General features: G+C 34.1%; 1 non-coding gene and 1 pseudogene across 1 annotated transcript; both read left to right on the forward strand.

Annotated features, from left to right (window-relative positions):
• Nucleotides 1-3,208: 3,208 nt before the first annotated feature.
• On the forward strand, nt 3,209-3,315 carry LOC131181809 (small nucleolar RNA R71). Its single transcript, XR_009150286.1, has one exon. It is a non-coding gene; the product is annotated as a small nucleolar RNA R71 (small nucleolar RNA).
• Nucleotides 3,316-10,585: 7,270 nt separating this feature from the next.
• Nucleotides 10,586-11,525, forward strand: LOC131181707 (germin-like protein subfamily 1 member 13; annotated as a pseudogene).
• The last annotated feature ends 10,418 nt before the right edge of the window (nt 11,526-21,943 follow it).

Raw genomic sequence — 21,943 nt, forward strand, 5'->3', positions numbered from 1 at the left:
TTGAGCCTCATCCAGTGTTCTACTAGCATAATAAATAGCATAAGCCTTTTTGTCCTTTCTTTGACCAAGAACAGCTCCAATTGCATAGTTGCTAGCATCACACATAATTTCAAAAGGTAGGCTCCAATCAGGTGGTTGCATGATTGGTGCAGTGATAAGAGCTTGCTTCAACCTGCAAAAGGCATCCAAACACTCTTGGTCAAATACAAATAGTGTGTCATTACTTAACAAATTAGACAAAGGTTTGGCTATTTTAGAAAAATCCTTGATAAAGCGTCTGTAGAACCCGGCATGTCCTAGGAAACTTCGAATTCCCTTGACATTGGTAGGAGGAGCCATCTTCTCTATCACTTCAACCTTGGCTTTATCAACCTCTATTCCTCTGTTAGACACCAAATGTCCAAGCACTATCCCTTTCTGAACCATGAAATGACACTTTTCCCAGTTTAACACAAGGTCAGTATCCGCACATCGCTGTAAAACTTTAGAAAGGTTAGCCAAGCATATGTCAAATGAAGATCCATAAACAGAAAAATCATCCATAAAAACCTCCATTATATCTTCAATGAAATCTGAGAAGATTGCCATCATGCACCTTTGAAAAGTGGCTGGTGCATTACACAACCCAAATGGCATCCTCCTATAAGCAAAGGTTCCATATGGACAAGTAAACGTGGTTTTCTTTTGATCATTTGGATGGATAGAGATTTGAAAAAAACCTGAATATCCATCTAAATAGCAAAAATAAGAATGCCTAGCCAATCTTTCTAACATCTGATCAATGAAGGGAAGTGGAAAATGATCTTTTCTAGTGGCAACATTTAATTTTCTGTAATCTATGCACATTCGCCAACTAGTTACCGTTCTGGTGGGAATTAATTCATTATTTTCATTTTTGACAACTGTAATTCCACCCTTTTTTGGGACAACATGTACTGGGCTCACCCAAGTACTGTCTGAGATGGGATATATGATCCCTGCATCAAGCAGCTTTAAAATTTCATTTTTAACAACTTCTTTCATATTTGGGTTCAACCTTCTCTGATGTTCAATAGATGGCTTACAATTTTCTTCCAAAATAATTCTATGCATGCAAAAGTGTGGGCTTATTCCCTTAATGTCATCTATGGTGTATCCTAAAACTTTTATGAATTGCTTCAACACTCTTAACAACTTATCAGCCTCTAAGGTACTCAAGTTTGCATTTACAATTACTGGATAAGTGTTATTAGTGCCAAGAAATTCATACCTGAGCTGAGAAGGAAGTTGCTTAAGTTCTACCTTAGGTGCATCTTCTTCCTTGAATGATGGTTGCTTAAATTTGACTTTTTCCTTTTTTGTGTGTTGAAAAACTGGAGCAGAAATGAATGGTGGACTACCCTCTAAGTGTTGAGCATATGCAGCCACATGAGGGTTGTCATAGTTTATGCCTCCTCCATGAACCAAACAATTTTCAAGTGGATCTTCTGGATATCTTTTTCTGAAGTGTTCTTCAACCAGCTCATCAATGATATCAACTCTCAAGCAAGTATCAGCTTCAGCATGATGCTTCTTCATAGTGTTATTAATATTGAAAACCAACTGATCTTCACCAACTCTAAGGGTCAATTTTTCTCCCTTAACATCAATCAATGCTCCTGCTGTAGCTAGAAAGGGTCGTCCCAAGATAATTGGAATATTAGAATCCTCCTCCATGTCCAAGATGACAAAGTCAACAGGTATATAGAACTTTCCAACCTTTAGAGGCACATTCTCCAAAATCCCTTAAGGATACTTAATTGATCTGTCAACTAGCTGAAGAGAAATGTGGGTTGGGTTAAGATCTCCCATATTGAGCTTCTCATAAATGGAAAGGGGCATAAGGCTTACACTAGCCCCTAAATCACATAAAGCTTTTGTAGAACATGATTCCCCAATGTGGCATGGAATTGAAAAACTCCCTGGATCCTTGAGCTTTGGAGGAAGTTTCCTTTGGAGGATAGCACTACATTCCTCAATTAAGGCTACAGTTTCATGGTCTTCAATTCTTCTCTTGTTTGAGAGAATTTCTTTTAAGAATTTCGCATAAGAGGGCATTTGTGAAAGAGCATTAACAAAAGGCAAATTTATGTAAAGCTTCTTCAAAACTTCTAAGAACTTCCCAAATTGCTTATCAAGCTTGGCTTTGTGAAATCTTTGTAGAAAGGGAAGCTGTGGCTTTTAGGGCTCAGGAGGTATATACTTCTCTTCCTTCTCTTCAATTTTTTCTTTACATTTTTCTGCACTATCTTGTTTTTCACTTTCTTGTTTTTCACCCTCATTAGTTTCTTTCTCATTTTCTCTCTTCTCACTATTTTCACTCTTCTCATTATTTTCAACTTTCCCACTTCTTAAAGTAATAGCTTGACACTGCTCTCTTGGGTTTTCTGGTTGACTTGGAAGTTTTCCAAAAGACTTGGTACCTGAGGAAGATGCTTGTTGTGCAATCTGATTTTCCAAAGATTCATTATGTGTTTGCATCTGTTCTAGCCTTGCTTTCATCTCTCTCATCTCCTCATCATGCTTAGTTTGGTTGGCAAGAATCTGTTGTAATAAAGCTTCTGTGGTGGGACTTTGTTCTTGCTGTTTTGATGGAGGATTCATATTTTTCTGCTGAAAATTAGGCAATGGTTGCCTATTTTGCTGATATGGAATTCCTTGTTGCTGTTGTGGTTGAAAATTTTGATTTGAGACTTGACTTTGCTGATTTCCCCATGAAAAGTTGGGATGATTCCTCCAAGTTGGATTATAGGTTTGAGAGTAAGGATTCCCCATTTGTTTGTTTCCATAATTACCAACATATGCTGCTTGCTCTCCATAGTCTACTCCACAGCTGGTAGTTCCCTCTGCATAAACCACTTGTTGTGAACTTCCAGATGATGATGATGAACTAACCAACATACTCAAATCTTCCATCTTCTTAGCCAAAACATTTATAAGTGCATCAAACTTTGCATTAATCATGTTGAATGGATCAAGATCATACATTCCAGCAGCTTGCCTTTTTTGAGTTGGAGCTGGTCCTCTTGGACTACTCCAAAGATGAGTATTCTTTGCAATTTTCTCCAATAGCTCATAAGCTTCATCTTCATGCTTCATAATAAATTCTCCTCCTGTTTGAGCATCAATAATCCCTCTAATTGCAGGAGTAACATTTGTGTAAAAATTCTGGTTTATCATCCATTTTGGAATGGCATGATGTGGGCATAATCTCTCTAATTCTTTCCATCTCATCCATGACTCATAGAGAGTTTCATCTTCTCTTGGTCTAAAAGCTGTCATTTGATTCCTCAATTCTTGAGTTTTTCCAGGTGGAAAATATTGTGCAAGAAATGCATCAGTGAGTTGCTCCCAATTTGTAATGGAGTTGTGAGGTAAAGAATCAAGCCAATCCAATGCTCTATCTTTCAAAGAGAATGGGAATAGCTTCAATCTTACTGCATCATCAGATACTCCAGGTTGTTTTTGCATGTCACAGATCATAGCAAACTTCTTCAGATGTGTGTGTGGATTTTCAGAAGGATGACCTCCGAATTGAGAATTTTGAATCATTTGAAGAACCCCAAAATCCATCTTGTAACTATTTGCATCGATTCTTGGTCTTGCTATGCTTTCTCTCAAGTCATCAAAACGAGGAAAAGCATGATCCATCATACTTCCCCTAGGCACATTAGCATTAACAACCTCTTCACCTTGGGCTGCATTTTCATTGTTTCGATCATTTCCAGCATTAACACCAATTCTCATTCTTTCATCAGCCATGACTTCTTCTAATTCAATTTCTCTCAATGCTTCTTTTCTTCTTCTGGTTTCTTTCTTGTTGGCCTTATAAAATTTCTCAATTTCAGGATCAAACAATAAGGATGTGTCACTTGAGCTTCTAGCTCTTCTCATAAAAGATTAAGAGTACCTGAAAAAGAACAAACAAACACAAAATGAAAATATAACAAAATAAAACTAAAAACAACTAAAATAATCAAGAATTCAATCTTAAACAAACAACTCCCCGGCAACGGCGCCAAAAACTTGATGTGGCCCAACCGCAAGTGCACGGGTCGTACAAGTAATACAGTAAAGATATCGTTCCCACAAGGAGTTGTGTTAATGATTGAATTTTTGATATAAAAAGTTGACTAAATTGAACTAATTTCAAGATTAAAACAATAGATTGAATGGGTATTGGAGTATGAAATCTATATGTGCAAAATTAATAATCTATCTAACAATGTATTAATTAAACTAAAATTGCATCAAATTGAAATAAGCAAGTTCAAATATGGCAGGGTTTAAAATGGCAAGCAATTAAATTCAATTGAAAATTAGCAATAATAAAAAGGCGATTCCGGAGTTCGGGATTTCATATTCGAGCTATTTTGGGATTTTAAATTGGTTATCCAATCTTGTGAAACTTATGGTTTTAAGGAGATTAATTCTTAAATCCTTCGAATACCCTTTCGAGTGAGACAAAGAGTGCCTTAATCAAACTAATCCTACTTTCGTGGAGTTAGAATTAATTAAGACCCATTAAGTTCTTTAATTAATCTGTGAATCCTCTTAATCCTTAGTCTATTTCTAGATCTAAGTTAATTAAGTCAAATTCCTTGATTATCTATCACAAGGCCTTCTCCTTTCAGTGCCTCAACCATGGATTAAGAACATCACTTAATGGGATCCTACACTAAGCATGTCATTAAGCACACAAGAAATGAATAAAACTCATTAAGACCACAAAATATGGATTACCCAATCAAAATCCACAAAATATCTCAAATATTACAATCCTTACTCCAGAATCAAAGGTAAACTACTCACTACCCATAATCCTTACAAGAAAATCTGAGTTTATATGAAAATAAGCTTCAATCTAAGCTAAGAAACAAGAAATTAAACACTAGAAATGTAGGAAAAATATAAGGAAAGAAAGAAATATGCAAATCTTGGTTGAAAATGGTGTGGAAGGTGAAAGTGACTCTTCAAATTCTGCCTCTCCTCTCCCTTTCCTTTTCTGCTCCCTTGTCTCTCTTCTAAAATGGGATAAGGGTCCTTTTTATAGCATTTTCTGACATGGAGCCCTAAAATGGTGTATTCTAGGAGAAATTTTCTGAGGGACTCTTCACGACTCATTAATGAAACCTTTATGGATGCATAAGTGGATCGCATAAGTTATGCGATCCCTTATGCGATGGCCGTTCAGTTCACTTATGTGAAACTGCATGACTTGGTGCATAGGTTATGCACAATTCCGTGAGAGTGCATAAGGGAGGCGTGAATGTGCATAAGCTATGCAGTATTCTTATGCACATTTCGGCAGGTATTGGAACAGTGATTTTTCTCCTTATGCAGATCTGCATAGCTTATGCGGCAAGTTATGCACAATTTGGTCAATGCACATTTCAGCTTGAAAACTTATTTTTGACATCTTTGGCTGTAGAAGTCACTCCTCAATGGCAAAATTTCTCTTCAGTCCTTCAAAAACACCATTTTTCCTACAAAACAAAGTAAAAATTACAAATTAATCCAAAATCGATAATTATGAAAGACTAACTAATTAACTAATGAAATTAGCTAAAAAAATGACTAATAATCAAATAAAATGGCTATGAAATTAGATCTAAATGACTATGCAAAATGTATGCATCATAATATAGAAAAATATATCGTTTCCTTGAAGAGTTATGTTATAAATTGAATCTTTGATATAAAATGAGCTATACTAAAATTGTGATTCAATCAAACAAGTAAAAGACATTTGGGAATCTAAAGTTTAAAAAATGAAAATGCAAAACTCAATTCAAGAGAAGATTAATTCAATAATTGACTAAATGAAGAAATTGAGAAATTAATGATGAAAACTAATGAAAATAGATTAAACTAAGCTCTCAAAGTATAATATCAAGCAACAATTGTAAAAAGGAGATTTCAGAGTTAAGGGTTCATATTTAAGCTATTTTAGAATTTTAATTGATTAGCCATACATATGAAAATTATGTGTTTCAAGGAGATCGATTCTCAAATACTTTGAAATCTCTTTCGAGTGATATAAAGAGTGCTTTGATTAATTAAATCCCACTTTTGCGGAGTTTAAAATTAACCAAGACCTATTAAGTTTTTTAATCAATCTATTAGCCCTCTTAGTTCTTAGTATATTTTTAAATCTAAGCTAATTAAGTCTAATTTCTTAATTATCTATCACTAGGTTTTCTCCTTTCAGTGTTTCAACCAAGGATTGAGAATAAAACTTAATGAGATCCTACACTCAACATGTCATTAAGCATACAAAAATGGATAAAACCTCATAATAATCATAAAATCTGAATTAACCAGTTCAAATCCACAAAATATCATAAATATTACATACCAAACTCCAAAATCTTAAAGTATTACTCACTATCCATGCTTAATACAAGAGATTCTAAACAAAAGAAGAAATAAATATGAAAATAAACTAAAACTGAAGAAATTCGGTAGAAGAAGTGTAGAAAATGGTGAAGAATGAAGAAAAATCCAAGCTTCAGACAAAGAATCGAGTGTGTCGGCTCCCCTTTTTCTCTTTTCCTTTTTTTCTTTCTTCTTGCAGCAAAAAGTGATTTAAGAAAGTTTTTATACCCCCTGACAAAAACCTTAAAAAGGACTAAAAATGGTGTGAGGTGAGGTCACTACACGTGTGAGAAGATTTGCTTCTTCAGTCTATTAATGAGGAAGTGCAAACCTTAAAAAGTGCCTGTGCAACATCTTGTGCAGAGTCAAGTCTGGAGTGGATGAGTGAAAATTGTTTTGCATGGCCATGCAGGTCCTTGTGCACATTTTGGTAAGCTCCAAGTGTTTTCTGTGATATTGCATAGGTAGATGCATAAGCTATGCAGGTTTTGGTGAATCTTTGCAATTTCTCGGTCTATTGCATAAGCAAGTGCACAGGCTGTGCATAAGAATGTGCATCTTTCAGTGAATCTCAATTTGTCTTCCATGATAGTGCACAAGCACATGCACAGGCTATGCGATATCTTGTGCAACTCTCGTTATGTTTCAGTTATTTTCTGGGCTCTCGCATAGGTAGGTGCACAGGCTGTGCACCATCCTGTATAACTCTGGGAACTTACAAAATTTCTTCTAATTTCTATACACAAGCTGCACAGGCTATGCAGTATGTTATGTAGATTTTGGCAGCCTTCAGAATCTTTAATTTTTAGCCTTCATTTTTGGCACTTTGGATTTGGAATTTACTCTTTACTTGCACAATTACTTTTTAGTCCCTCAAAACACATTTTATCTACAAACAAAAAAAAATTATAAATTAACCTAAAATTAATAATTATGAAAAAATAACTAAATAACTAATGATATTAACTAAAACTAACTAACAAATGGATAAAATGACTATGAAATCTATTCTAAATGACTACATGAAATGCATGTATCAAATACCTCCAAACTCGAATTTTTGCTTGTCCCCAAGCAAACTTTGAAATACAATGCAATTTTTGGGTGTCTTGTCCAAGAATTATGAGAATCATTCACTAGAGCAATTAAACCTACCTCTAGTCATACCGACAATCCATATACCTATCCTTCAAAGTGCAAAGAATTTAACATCTATACAAGCTCTCACTGCTTAGGCTCAAGTTATTTTCTAAGAATCCCAAGCCAATTAATCAAAAGAGAAAGCCATGCTCAAAAAGAAACTCCTGAACAATTAATAATCAAAGTGTCTTTATGTGGAATGATGGAATATAATGAATGAATGGATAAATTCCCTATCCCACAAGCAAATTCCCTAACCCTATCTCCACTAACGTAACTAGTACAATTGAGAGATCATAGAACTTTTAAGGATGGTATGGGGGCTACAGGGATTAAAATGAACCTAACAAAGAAAGGGCAAAAGAAATGCAAAGCATGAGAAGATTTTCACCTTGAAGACATAAGGTACACTCTTTTTTTTTTTTTTTTTTGGGATAATCATACATATTGTAAAATAGGAGAGAAATACATAATGAGAGTATTCAAGTGCTAGCATATCTTACAAAATGCATGGAGATAAGGGACTACTTTGACACTTTTAAGTTTGTGTCTTGTATTTTCTTTTATGATTATTGTCCCTAAAAATAACTCCCCCAAACTTATTTTCTTTTAATACATGGGTGGTTTTCTTCCAATTTAAATAACAATAATGAAAGGTACATTTATATTAAGCACTTTTTCATAAAGGATAAGCATTTCTTTTCCTTTTTATTTTTATTTTTACTTTTGTCTTTTTTTATATGCCTTTTATTATGAAAAGATATACTCATGGAAGGGGTAGGAGTATTTGGTCTATCGGCTAGGAAATGAGATTTCCAAGAAAAATTAGGAGTAAATGTAGCCTCAAAGGGGGTTTGCAAGGGTTAATTCTTATGAAAGGAGAGCCAAAAGGTTAAAATGAGAGGGTTTTAATTAAAGAATGCCTAATCATTTCTCTTTTCAAGTACAAGCTAATATTTCGCCTCAAAAGGTTTAGAAAACTTGTTCTAAGATTAGTGAAACATCACTTAACTGCCTCTTGCTCTAAAATTTTCCCTAAGCATACCAATCTCTAATTAATTGATTAGTCGACTAAAAGCTAAGATGATAGAGACAAGTATATATATTTTAAAACTTTACATATCCGGGAAACTTTCAATCCGTAGACCCAACTTCTGTATGCCAAACTAGTCTACTAAATAACTCTCATTATTCTAAGGACTTGGCAAAAATTGTATTTTATGAATGTATGATTCTTGAAAATGAGAAATGCATTAACTAAATATAAGGAATCTATATGCAAACTTTTTATATGGTTGCTATATGAAGTATGCAAGTATGTATGTAAAATATTTATAATATGAATATATAATGTATGTATAGTATGAAATGAAATGCATTTAGACTAAATGAGAAAATAAATTTTTTCAAAATTTACGTACACCCCCCAAACTTATTTTGGATATTGTCCTCAATGTCAAAGATGTGTAAAGGAAAGAAGAATTGCAAAAAGTATACAGATTCCAAACAGATGTTGACAGTTGGCAAAGGGTAACTAGTTCCAGTTGCAAAGAATAAAAAGTAAATCTTAAGTGAAATTGCATAATTAAAGTGCAACTAAGATAAGAAAAATAAAGTGACAAGAAGGTACCTGAAGATGTATTGGAATAAGTTAAAGATTATAAAGGTGCCTTGGCAACACAATTAAAAAAAAGGAACGACTAATAGAATATGAATCAATATTGTATAAGTAGATGCATAAGCTGTGCAGTAAGTTGTGCAAAAGTTTGGGTAAAATGATGGATAAGCACAACTTATGCTTAGTCTTAGATTTTATTTTTTATCTTAGTCTGGCGTCATTTTTTTTTTTTTGGGGGGCATCAATGCTATTCTCTATCTTTTTGTTCTTCAAATTTCATAGACGAACCATTCTCCAACAACTCTAAATAGACTTCTTCTATGGGTTCCAAAATATAATTCGATGGGCTTGGAACTAGTCAGTTTTCTAATTTCTTTTTCATATTATCTTAATTTTGTTTCTCATTCTGTTCATAGCAAAGTTTTTAATCAAATTAACAAATACCAACTCTATGTAGTATGTACCGAGTAAATCATGCAATAAAGTCGAAAACACCATAAATAGCCCGCAATCGGACCCTTTCATTGAATGAAAATTTAAGTTATGGTATTAATTAATCAAGTCAAATATGAACCATTTATGCCCAAATTAAAATATTTAGAAGCAAAAGAAAAGAGCTTTCAAATTGATTTTTACCAATAAAGAAATCAATCCATGCATTATCCAGTGTAAATAACTTTCAACTGCGTTGACCTTGTCCCAACCAAATACATAACTTTCCACTGCAGTCACCACACTAAAAATAATATATTGTACCTAAAAGTTTTGTTTTAAAAAAATTCTTATTTATTTTTATGTCATTTTATAGATAAATAATTATTTGTGACATCTACTACTGTTTCTTAATGTAATTAGTTATAGAGATATTATTGGAACAAAAAAAAACTCCCAATATAATTATACAAAGCACATTATTTGACTCTAAATCAACTAAAATAGATGTTCAAATTCCATCTACAAAGCCTTTAACTGGTTGCCAACAAGAAAATTTTAGTCTTTTTCTTTTAAGTACTCTTTACTCTTTCCAGAATTGTTGTTATACTAATAACTTGTAGGATACATGTTACTCTTCAATTACTCTATATTAATTAACCAAAGACGAAAACACGGACAAGAAGGACTAGTTCCAACCTAAATCGTGTTGATGTAAGCACTGGAAGTCATATAGACATGAAAAAAAAATGCATATATTTGTTGTGGAACGGTTCATCCATGAAAAAAAGAAAGGAATAACCACTGGAGACTAATTAAGCAATTATCCATTAATTTACTGTACTGCGCAGATGACAAGGACTAGTTCAATGATGCCAAATCCCTTCTATAAAAACTCTTCTTTTCCATGCAAGATTTCCCAACCCTCACTCAGCTCAAGCAGTCTTCCAGAGTAAAAAGCTAAAGACATCCAGCCTAGCTAGCTTAATTAATTAAAACATGAAGGGAATTCATTTCCTTGTAGCTTTTGTCCTTCTGGCTTTGTCTTCCTCCTTTGCTTTTGCCTTCGACCCTAGTCCTCTTCAAGACTTTTGTGTTGCCATCAATGACCCCAAGGATGGTGGTATGATTAACTTCTTTTCTTTCTCTCTCTTTTATTCCGTATATTCTGAATTGTGTGTTCTATTTCAGTGTCACTTTTCCTTTATCTATATATGCGATGCAGTTTATTAGCTTCCATCCATTTGAACAAGACTATTAACTGAGATTGATTTACACACTTAATTTTCGATGCAGTGTTCGTGAATGGAAAGTTCTGCAGAGACCCGATGCTTGCAACAGCAAACGATTTCTCTTTTTCTGGTCTCAACATCCCAGGAAATACATGAAATCAAGTTGGATCAAATGTGACTCTTATAAATGTTGACAAAATTCCAGGACTCAACACTCTTGGTATATCTATAGCTCGCATTGACTTTGCGCCATACGGAGGCCTAAACCCACCACACATTCATCCTCGTGCCATAGAGATTCTAGTAGTCCTGGAAGGCACCCTGTATGTGGGTTTTGTCACATCAAACCCCAATCGCCTCATTACCAAAGTTCTAAATGCAGGAGATGTTTTTGTGTTTCCAATTGGTCTCATTCACTTTCAATTCAACATTGGAAATACTAATGCAGTTGCTATTGCTGGACTGAGCAGCCAAAATCCAGGAGTCATCACAATTGCGAATGCAGTGTTTGGATCTAATCCACCAATTAACCCTGATGTTCTGGCTAAGGCATTCCAATTGGACAAGAATGTGGTTAACTATCTTCAGAAACAGTTCTGGGTCAACAACCATTAGAAAATGGTTGATAATATATATTTAGTTGCTTATTGTTTTGATCAGTATACCAAGGCTGTAATACAATAAAAAGGCGCTAACACGCCTCACAATGTTGCTTTTGAGTCGATAATAATACTGTGCTCTGTTTTCTTTATCTTCCAATGCCGTTATTTTCACTCTTACTTCCCATGTTTTCTTTCTTTAAATTATTATTCTTTCTAATTGGCTGCAACCTAGGCAACATTATCTCCAATTTTATTTTTTAGACAAATCGCCATTTATATTTGAAAGTGAAATAGAATTACAAAATTAGAATTAAAAAATTGAATGAATTTATAAAAACATTAAAAAGTCAGATTTTTGTTTTTTACCATTATTAGGCCAAAATGAAAATTAATAAATAATGAGATTTAAAACTTTGACTTTTTAAATAAAGGGTGGACAAATAGGTTGACCACACACCTAGCAGAAAGTATTACATATTTTACACCCACACACTTCGTGAATCATCCTCATTGCACCTATGTCGGGCCAAAACTTAGTAATTTCTGTGAATAAGGTTAATTGGACATAAATATGCCGCCACATCAAATTTGTTGACGATAACTTGAAACTCCTCAAATTAAATAAATCTTCCTTACCACCTAAATCAACCCATTAGAAATTTTGTAACGTGGAGTTTCAACTAAAAAGAAAAAGAAATCTATCCATTATAAATATCCAGCGTAGAGCTCATTTGGACTTATTTTATGAATCTATTGCTGCTTCTTCAAATTCAACACTAACCAGTCTATGAGATAATAACTTCTAATTGCCTTGACTATGATGACCATGTCTTTGTGATAATAACTTGTCATGACATACGTACAATGAATTAAATATGTTATCTATGTGCCTTTAAATTCTGAAATTGTATTGCTCTACTCCACTTCTGGAAATTTTATTGTCTTAGTATTCGTAGAAGCATTCAATAACCACTTTCCAAATTCATGCAATATTCATTATCAACCTTTCAAATGATTTTTATATTGGAATATCATATAATTCTATTAAAAAATTAAATCAACAAAAAAATCCCATTGAAAGAATTTTTTTTTTTTTTTTAAATTTGACAATGTATTCATAAGAATCATAATATAAGTACAGTATAATCTCTCTCATAAGAGAAAGAAAATACAAAGACAGACAATTGAAAACTTATGTTCAGATATAACTTTGGTAGAGGATAATAATCTTTTGGATTTTTAGATGGTAATAGAAACCTTGTAATGCTCTCCCAGGAATTACTTCTGTGACCCGCAGAAGAAAAAAAAAATACCAAAAAAAAATAACAAGATGGAAAAAGGCATTGAAAGATTACTTTGATTGTTCTTGAAAATGGATATGGATGTTAAATCGCTAAATCAAGATTCAAGTTTATCTCAAAATTTATCTCAATAACAATCCAGGTTATTCCAATATTAAAAATTGAATTCATTTTGAGGAAAAAAATATAATTATAATTCATTTATAGGTGGTAAATGGGTTTGGGTCAGATGGGTTTGAGTTATCATAAATTGTCTTTTTAATGGGAGGTTAGGTTAAGTCATCTCAAGTTATTGATGTGGCCTAATCGCAAGTGCATGGGTCTTTCAAGTAGTATAGAAAAAGATATCGTTCCCTTGAAGAGTTGCATTATAAATTGAATCTTTGATATAAAATGAGCTATACTAAAATTGTAATTCAATCAAACAAGTAAAAGAAATTTGTGAATCTAAAGTTTAAAAAATGAAAATGCAAAACTCAATTCAAGCAAAGATTAATTCAATAATTGACTAAATGAAGAAATTGAGAAATTAATGACGAAAACTAATGAAAATGGATTAAACTAAGCTCTCAAAGTAAAATATCAAGCAACAATTGTAAAAAGGCGATTGCAGAGTTAAGGGTTCATATTTGAGCTATTTTGGAATTTTGATTAATTAGCCAAACATATGAAAATTATGTGTTTCTAGGAGATCGATTCTCAAATCCTTTGAAATCTCTTTCGAGTGATATAAAGAGTGCTTTGATTAATTAAATCCTATTTTTACGGAGTTTAAAATTAACCAAGACCTATTAAGTTTTTTAATCAATCTATTAGCCTTCTTAATTTTTAGTCTATTTCTAGATCTAAGCTAATTAAGTTCAATTTCTTGATTATCTATCACTAGGTTCTCTCCTTTCAGTGCTTCAACCAAGGATTAAGAATAAAACTTAATGAGATTCTACACTAAGCATGTCATTAAGCATACAAGTAATGGATAAAACCTCATAATAATCATAAAATTTGAATTAACTAGTTCAAATCCACAAAATATCTTAAATATTACATACCCAACTCTAGAATCTTAAAGTACTACTCACTATCCATACTTCATATAAGAGATTCTAAGCAAAAGAAGAAAAAAAAAAAAAAACATGAAAATAAACTAAAACTGAAGAAATTTGATAGAAGAAGTGCAGAAAATGGTGTAGAATGAAGAAGAATCCAAGCTTCAGATAAAGAATGGAGTGTGTCAGTTCCCCTTTCTCTCTTTTCCTTTTTTTCTTTCTTTTTGCAGCAAACAGTGATGTAAGAGAGTTTTTATACCCCCTGCCAAAAACCCTAGACTGGCTTAAAAATGGTGTGAGGTGAGGTCACTACATGTGTGGGAAGATTTGCTTCTTCAGTTAATTAATGAGGAAGTGCATACCTTAAACAATGCCAACGCAACATCTTGTGCAGAGTCAAGTCTGGAGTGGACGCGTGAAAATTGGTTTGCATGGCCAAGTAGGTCCCTGTGCACATTTTGGTAAGCTCCAAGGGTTTTTCGTGATACTGCATAGGCAGATGCATAAGCTGTGCTGGTTTCGGTGAATCTTTGCAATTTTTCAGTCTACTACATAAGCAAGTGCACAGGCTATGCATAAGGATGTGCATCTTTCAGTGAATCTCAATTTGTCTTCCATGATAGTGCACAAGCACATGCACAGGCTGTGCAATATCTTGTGCAACACTCGACAGGCTCTAGCTATTTTCTGGGCTCTTGCATAGGTAGATGCACAGGTTGTGCTCCATCCTGTATAATTTTCAGCAACTTACAAAATTTCTTCTAATTTCTGTACGCAAGCTACAAAGGCTCTGCAGTATGTTATGTAGATTTTGGCAGCCTTCAAAATCTTCAATTTTTAGCTTTCATTTTTAGCACTTTTGGACTTGGAATTTACTCTTCACTTGCACAATTACTTTTTAGTCCCTCAAAAACAAATTTATCTACAAAACAAAAATAAAATTACAAATTAACCCAAAATTAATAATTATGAAAAAATAACTAAATAACTAATGAAATTAACTAAAACTAACTAACAAATGGATAAAATAACTATGAAATCTAATCTAAATGACTACATGAAATTCACGTATCAAATACCTTCAAACTCAAATCTTTGCTTGTCCTCAAGTAAACTTTGAAATATAATGCAATTTTGGGGTCCCTTGTCTAAAAATTATGAGAATCATTCACTAGAGCAATTAAACCTACCTCTAGCTATACCAATAATCTCTATGCCCATCCTTCAAAGTGCAAAGAATTTAACATCTATACAAGCTTTCACTGCTTAGCCTCAAGTTATTTTCCAAGAATCCCAAACTAATTAATCAAAAGAGAAAGTCATGCTCAAAAAAAAACTCCTAAACAATCAATAGTCAAAGTGTCTCTATGTAGAATGATAGAACATGATGAATGAATGGATAAATTCCCTATCCCATAAGCAAATTCCCTAACGCTATATCCACTAATGTAGCTAGTCCAATTGAGAGATCATAGGACTTTTAAGGATGGTATAGGGCTATAGGGATTAAAATGAGACTAACAAAGAAACGGTAAAAGAAATGCAAAGCATGAGAATATTTTCACCTTGAAGACATAAGGTACACTCTTTTTTTTTTTTTTTCTTTTGGATAATCATATATATCGTAAAATAGGTGAGAAATACATAATGAGAGTATTTAAGTGCTAGCATATCTTACAAAATGCATCTCTTAAGTTTGACACTTTTAAGTTTGTGTCTTGTATTTTCTTTTATGATTATTGTCCCTAAAAATAACTCCCCCAAACTCATTTTCTTTTAATACATAGGTGGTTTTCTTCCAATTTGAATAACAACAATGAAAGGTACATGTATACTAAGCACTTTTTCATAAAGGATAAGCATTTTTTTTCCTTTTTATTTTTATTCTTATCTTTTTTATGTACCTATTATTATGAAAAGATATACTCATGGAAAGGGTAGGAGTATTTGGTCTATTGGCTAGGAAATAATGAGATTTCCAAGAAAAATTAGGAGTAAATGTAGGCTCAAAGGAAAGATGTGTCCTCAATGTTAAAGATGTGTAAAGGAAAGAAGAAATGCAAAAAGTATACAGATTCCAAACAGATGTTGACAGTTAGCAAAGGGTAACTAGTTCCAGTTGCAAAGAATAAAAAGTAATTCTTAAGTGAAATTGCATAATTAAAGTGCAACTAAGATAAGAAAAATAAAGTGACAAGAGAGTGCCTGAAGATGTATTGGAAGAAGTTAAAAATCATAAAGGTGCCTTGGCAGCAGAATTAGAGAAAAGGAATAACTGATAGAATATGAATCAATGTTGCATAAGTTGTTGCACAGGTTGTGCAGTAAGTTATGCAAATGTTTGGGTAAAATGATGGATAAGCACAGCTTATGCTTAGTCTTAGATTTTATTTTTTCTCTTAGTTTGGCATTTTTTTTTTGGCATCAATGCTATTCTCTATCTTTTTGTTCTTCAAATTTCATAAATGAACCATTCTGTAACAACTCTAAATACACTTTTTTTATGGTTTCCAAAATATAATTCGATGGCTTAGAACTATTCAGTTTTCCAATTTCTTTTTCATATTATCTTAATTTTGTTCCTCATTCTGTTCATAGCAAAGTTTTTAATCAAATTAACAAATACCAACTCTTTGTAGCCTGCAATCGGACCTTTTCATTGAATGAAAATTTAAGTTATAGTATTAATTAATCAAGTCGAATATGAACCATTGATGCACAAATTAAAATATTTAGATGCAAAAGAAAAGATCTTTCAACTTGATTTTTACCAATAAAGAAATCAATCTAGGCATTATCCAGTGTAGATAACTTTCAACTGCATTGACCTTGTCCCAACCAAATACATAACTTGCCACTGCAGTCACTACACTAAAAATAATATATTGTAACTCTAAGTTTTGTTTTAAAAAAATATTTATTTATTTTTATGTCATGCTATAGATAAATAATTATTTGGGACACCTACTACTGTTTCTTAATGTAATTAGTGATAGATACTGAGATATTATTGGAAAAAAAAAATCTCCCATTGTAATTATACAAAACACATTGTTCAACTCTAAATCAATTAAAATGGATGCTCAAATTCCATCTACAAAGCCTTTAACTGGTTGCCAACAAGTAAATTTTAGTCATTTTCTTTTAAGTACTCTTTACTCTTTCCAGAATTGTTGTCATACTAATAACTTGTAGGATACATGCTACTCTGCAATTACTCTATATTAATTAACCAAAGATGAAAACGTGGAAAAGAAGGACTAGTTCCAACCCAAATTGTATTGATGCAAGCATAGGAAGTCGTATAGACAAGAAGAAAAATGCATATATTTTTTGTGGAACGGTTCATCCATGAAAAAAAAAAAAACCACTGGAGACTAATTAAGCAATTATCTATTAATTTACTATATTGCGCAAATAACAAGGACTAGTTCAATGAATCCAAATCCCTTTTATAAATACACTTCTTTTCCAAGCAAGTTTTCCCAACCTTCACTTTCCCAACCCTCACTCAGCTCAAGCAATCTTCCAAAGTAAAAAGCTAAAGTCATCCAGCCTAGCTAGCCTAATTAATTAAAACAAGAAAGGAACTCATTTCCTTATAGCTTTTGTCCTTCTGGCTTTGTCTTCCTCCTTTGCTTTTGCCTTCAACCCTAGTCCTCTTCAAGACACTTGTGTTGCCATCAATGAACCCAAGGATGGTGGTATTATTAACTTCTTTTCTTTCTCTTTCTTTTATTCCTCATATTCTGAATTGTGTGTTTTATTTCAGTGTCACTTTTCCTATTATAATAGGCACGCAAATCTAAGGCACACACACAAATCGCACAATCACACAGTATAGAAAAGAGAAGAAGAATAACACAGGATTTAACGTGGTTCAACCGTAAGGTCTGCGACTACAGGTAAGACAAGAGAAAAAAGTTCCATTATGATGAAAAGAGCAAGATACAATCACTCAGAACTCTCAAATCCTAACCCCAGTCTGTTTTCCTATCAGTCTGTGCCCTTCGCTACCACAACAGATATCACTTTTTATCCCAATCGGGTCACAGCGCAAAGCTTTCTGATCGGGTCATAATTCGAGTCCATGAAAAATATATCCAAAATTCAAGCCACAAAAATAACAATTCTTTCCCTTGGCTTGAATTCCCTCAATCATTAACAAAATAACCACAAACACTCTATCTTGCCATATGCCCTCACAAGGGCATTACTGAGCACTACAAACACCAACCAAGTCTAGGCAATGTCTAAACTTGCTAACTGAGACTCCCTTGGTCATCATATCTACTGGATTATTATGTGTAGAGACTTTCTGCATAGCCACAGTCCCCTGAGATATAATATCCTGAATGAAGTGATATCTGACATCAATGTGCTTAGTTTGCTCATGGCACATCTGATTCTTTGTGAGATGTGTTGCACTCTGGATGTCACAAAACACTGTTACTTTGTTCTATATTAACCCAAGATCACCCACCAAACCTTGTAACCATAAAGCTTCCTTTACTGTTTTTGTTAAGGCCATATATTTAGCCTTTATGGTAGACAAAGCAACTGTAGCTTGCAATATTGCCTTCTAATTGATAGCACTTTCAGAAAGAGTAAACAAATAACTTGTCGAAGATCTCCTCTTGTCCAAGTCCCCTACAAAATCTGAATCCACATAGCCAACAACTGAATCACTCACCTTGGCCCTATCAAATGTCAGACCAACATCTGTAGTACCCTTAAAATACCTCAAAATCCATTTCACTACCTGCCAATACTCTTTCCCAGGACACGCTATGCATCTACTCACAACACTAACTACATGTAAAATGTCAGGTCGGGTGCATACCATAGCATACATGATGTTATCAATAACACTCGAATAGGGAACACTGGACATGTGCTCCATCTCCTTATCTATTTTTGGTGACATGTCTGCAGATAACTTGAAATGAGCAGATAACTTGAAATGAGTAGCAAACGGAATAGTCACAGGCTTAGCATTATTCATGTTGAAACGCTTAAGTACTTTCTCAACATAGGCCTGTTGAGACAAGAAAAGCTTCCCAACACTTTTATCCCTAGTAATTTCCATTTCCGATATCTTCTTTGTAGTACCTAAATCTTTCATCTCAAACTCATCACTCAACTGCGTTTTCAGAATGTTAATTTGTGACATGCTTTTAGCAACAATAAGCATGTCATCCACATATAACAGCAAATAAATAAATGAATCTTCTGAAAGCTTCTTATGATACACACAACTGTTATATGAACTACGATTAAAGCCATTACGCACCATGAATGTATCAAATCTTTTATAGCACTGCCTAAGAGACTGTTTCAGACCATATAAAGATTTCTTAAGCAAGTAAACATGGTCTTCCATACCTGGAATGACAAATCCCTCAGGCTGACTCATATAAATTTGCTCCTCCAACTCACCATGCAAAAATGCTATTTTCACATCTCGTTGCTCAAGCTCTAGATCATAAAGAGCAACCATAGCAAGTAAGACTCTGATAGAACTGTGCTTCACAACTAGAGAAAATACTTCATTAAAGTCAATCCCCTTCCTCTGAGTAAAGCTTTTTGCTACCAACCGTACCTTATATCGAGGTGCTTTAACCCCTAGAGTGCCTTCCTTTTTCTTCAACACCTATTTGCAACCTATCACATTTTGTCCCTTAGCAATGTTACAAGCTTTTAAGTTTGATTCTTGTGAAGAGATTCAATCTTCACTTATAGCACTAACCCACTGATCTACATCTGAACAAGAAATAGCTTCTCTAGAATTACTGGGTTCATGCACATTAACTGTCTCAGTAACTAACAAGGCAAACGCAACTAGATTTGCATATGCATATCTCTGCGTTGGTCTAATCTGTCTTCTCTCTCTGCCAGTTGCAATGCTATATGGTTCTTCTTGCTGTTGCTCAGGTGCATCCTCTTATTGATCAGGATCTTGCACCTCATCCTCTGAATCATTGGACTAAATTGCTGAAGTATCAATATCATGCTCCACCTATTCTCTGACACCGTAATCAGATTCTGTTATTGACTTCTTCCTCTGACTATCCAATGAAGCAGACTCATTAATGTCACATCCCTGTTGATAATTAATCCTGGATACTTTAGATCACTGCACCACAACCTGTAGCCTTTCACTCCAGATGCATACCCTAGAAATATGCATTTTCTTGCCCTCGGCTCAAGTTTACCATCTCTCTCATGAGCATAAGCAGGGCAACCAAACAATCTCAGCTGAGAGTAATCCGTAGGTGAGCCCGACCAGATCTTAAAAGGAGTTTTGCACTCAATAGCTATAGATGGAGATCTATTAACTAAGAAACAGGCTGTATTAATTGCTTCAGCCCAAAAATCCTTTCCCAATCCTAAATGTGAGAGCATGCTTCGTGCTTTATCATAAAGAATTCTATTCATGCGTTCTGCAATACCAGTCTATTATGGTGTCCTTGTACAAGTGCGGTGTCTCACTATACCATCATTGCTGCAGAATGCATCAAACTCACGATTGCAAAATTCCAACCCGTTATAAATTCTAAGACGTTTGACCTTCTTTTTTTTTTCTACTTCTCAGTCATAGTCTTCCACTTTACAAAAGTTGAAAATGCTTAATCTTTTGTTTTCAGAAAATACACCCACACCATCCGAGAGTAATCATCAATAAAAGTCATGAAGTACCTGACACCGCTCTTGGAAGGAATTCTGTTAGGACCCCATAAATCTGAGTGGATATAATCCACCGTTCCTCTGGTCTTATGCACTGCCTTTTTATTGAACTTCACCCTGGTCTGTTTGCCAAACACACAGTGTTTACAAAAGTCCACAGATTCTATTTTCTGCCTGTCCAACAAATCTCGCTTGCTTAACATAGATAATCCTCTTTCACTCATATGACCAAGACACAGATGCCACAATTGAGTTTGATTCTAATTATTGCTTCCGGATGCTACTGTCGCTTCCCCTGAAATTGTACTGCCCTGAAGAAAATAATCCTCAAACCAAATTGCTCTTCATGAGTACCATAGAACCCTTGCACACTTTGAGAACTCCATTCTCTACATGGTATCTGAATCCATGAGAGTCAAGTGTCCTAAGAGAAATCAGGTTCTTCTTTAGTCCTGGAACATACCAACACTCTATAGTTCTGACAACGACATCAAACATTCTCAATCTGATGTTACCAATTCCTTTTGCAGATAATAAACGATCATTGCCCAGAAACACCTTGCCACTCATCTATTTGTAAGTGACAAACCAGTTTCTGTGTGGACACATGTTATAAGTAGCATCAGTATCAAGAATCCAAGAATTTTGTCCATGATCTGAACTCATGGATAAAATTTCTCCAGCACTGTCATCACCATCAGAATCGATAAAACTATTAACCATATTCGCAGAAATTTCTGGTGGTTTCATTTTTTATTTTTTAACTTGGAACAATCTCTCCTATAGTGACCTTGCTCCCCGCACTCAAAACAGTTGGCTTTTTTTCATTCTTGAGTTAGATCTGGCCTTAGATTTCTTCCTGTTGGAAGAACCCTCCCATGAATGTGTTCTTCCCCTGTTCACCAAACCTTCCCCCTCAAATCGTTCTTTATTATCTAGAAAATTCTTTTTTAACTCCTTCGATTTTAGAGAATTACTAACATCGTCTAGTGAAATACTGTCTTTCCCATACAATAGAGTATCAACAAAAGTCTTATAAGAGGGTGGCAAAGAACATTACACAATAAGGGCCTGATCCTTACTATCAATCTCAATATCAATATTCTTTAGGTCTATAATGATTGAATTAAATTCATCCAGATGTTCTTTAATGGGCGTACCTTCGCTCATTCTCAGATTGTAAAGCCTTTTCTTCAGATACAAGCAGTTGGTAAGCGATTTGACAGAGTACAACTCCTCTAATTTCTTCCATGCTGCAGACGCTGAGCTTTCAACTGTAATCTTGCATAGGACATTATTAGTTACGCTCATGAAAATTGCACTCAAGGCTCTCTCCTTCAGATCAACCTTCTCCACCTCTTTCATACCTTCTGAAAAGTTATCCTCGATTGCCTTCCATAGACCTTGTAGGATCAAGGAATATTTGATTTTAATCTTCTATAGACTGAAACTTGATCCACTATCAAACTTCTCCATCTCATACTTCATT

The sequence above is a fragment of the Hevea brasiliensis genome, chromosome 7, assembly GCF_030052815.1.
Source record: "Hevea brasiliensis isolate MT/VB/25A 57/8 chromosome 7, ASM3005281v1, whole genome shotgun sequence".
Classification (NCBI taxonomy): Eukaryota; Viridiplantae; Streptophyta; class Magnoliopsida; order Malpighiales; family Euphorbiaceae; genus Hevea; species Hevea brasiliensis.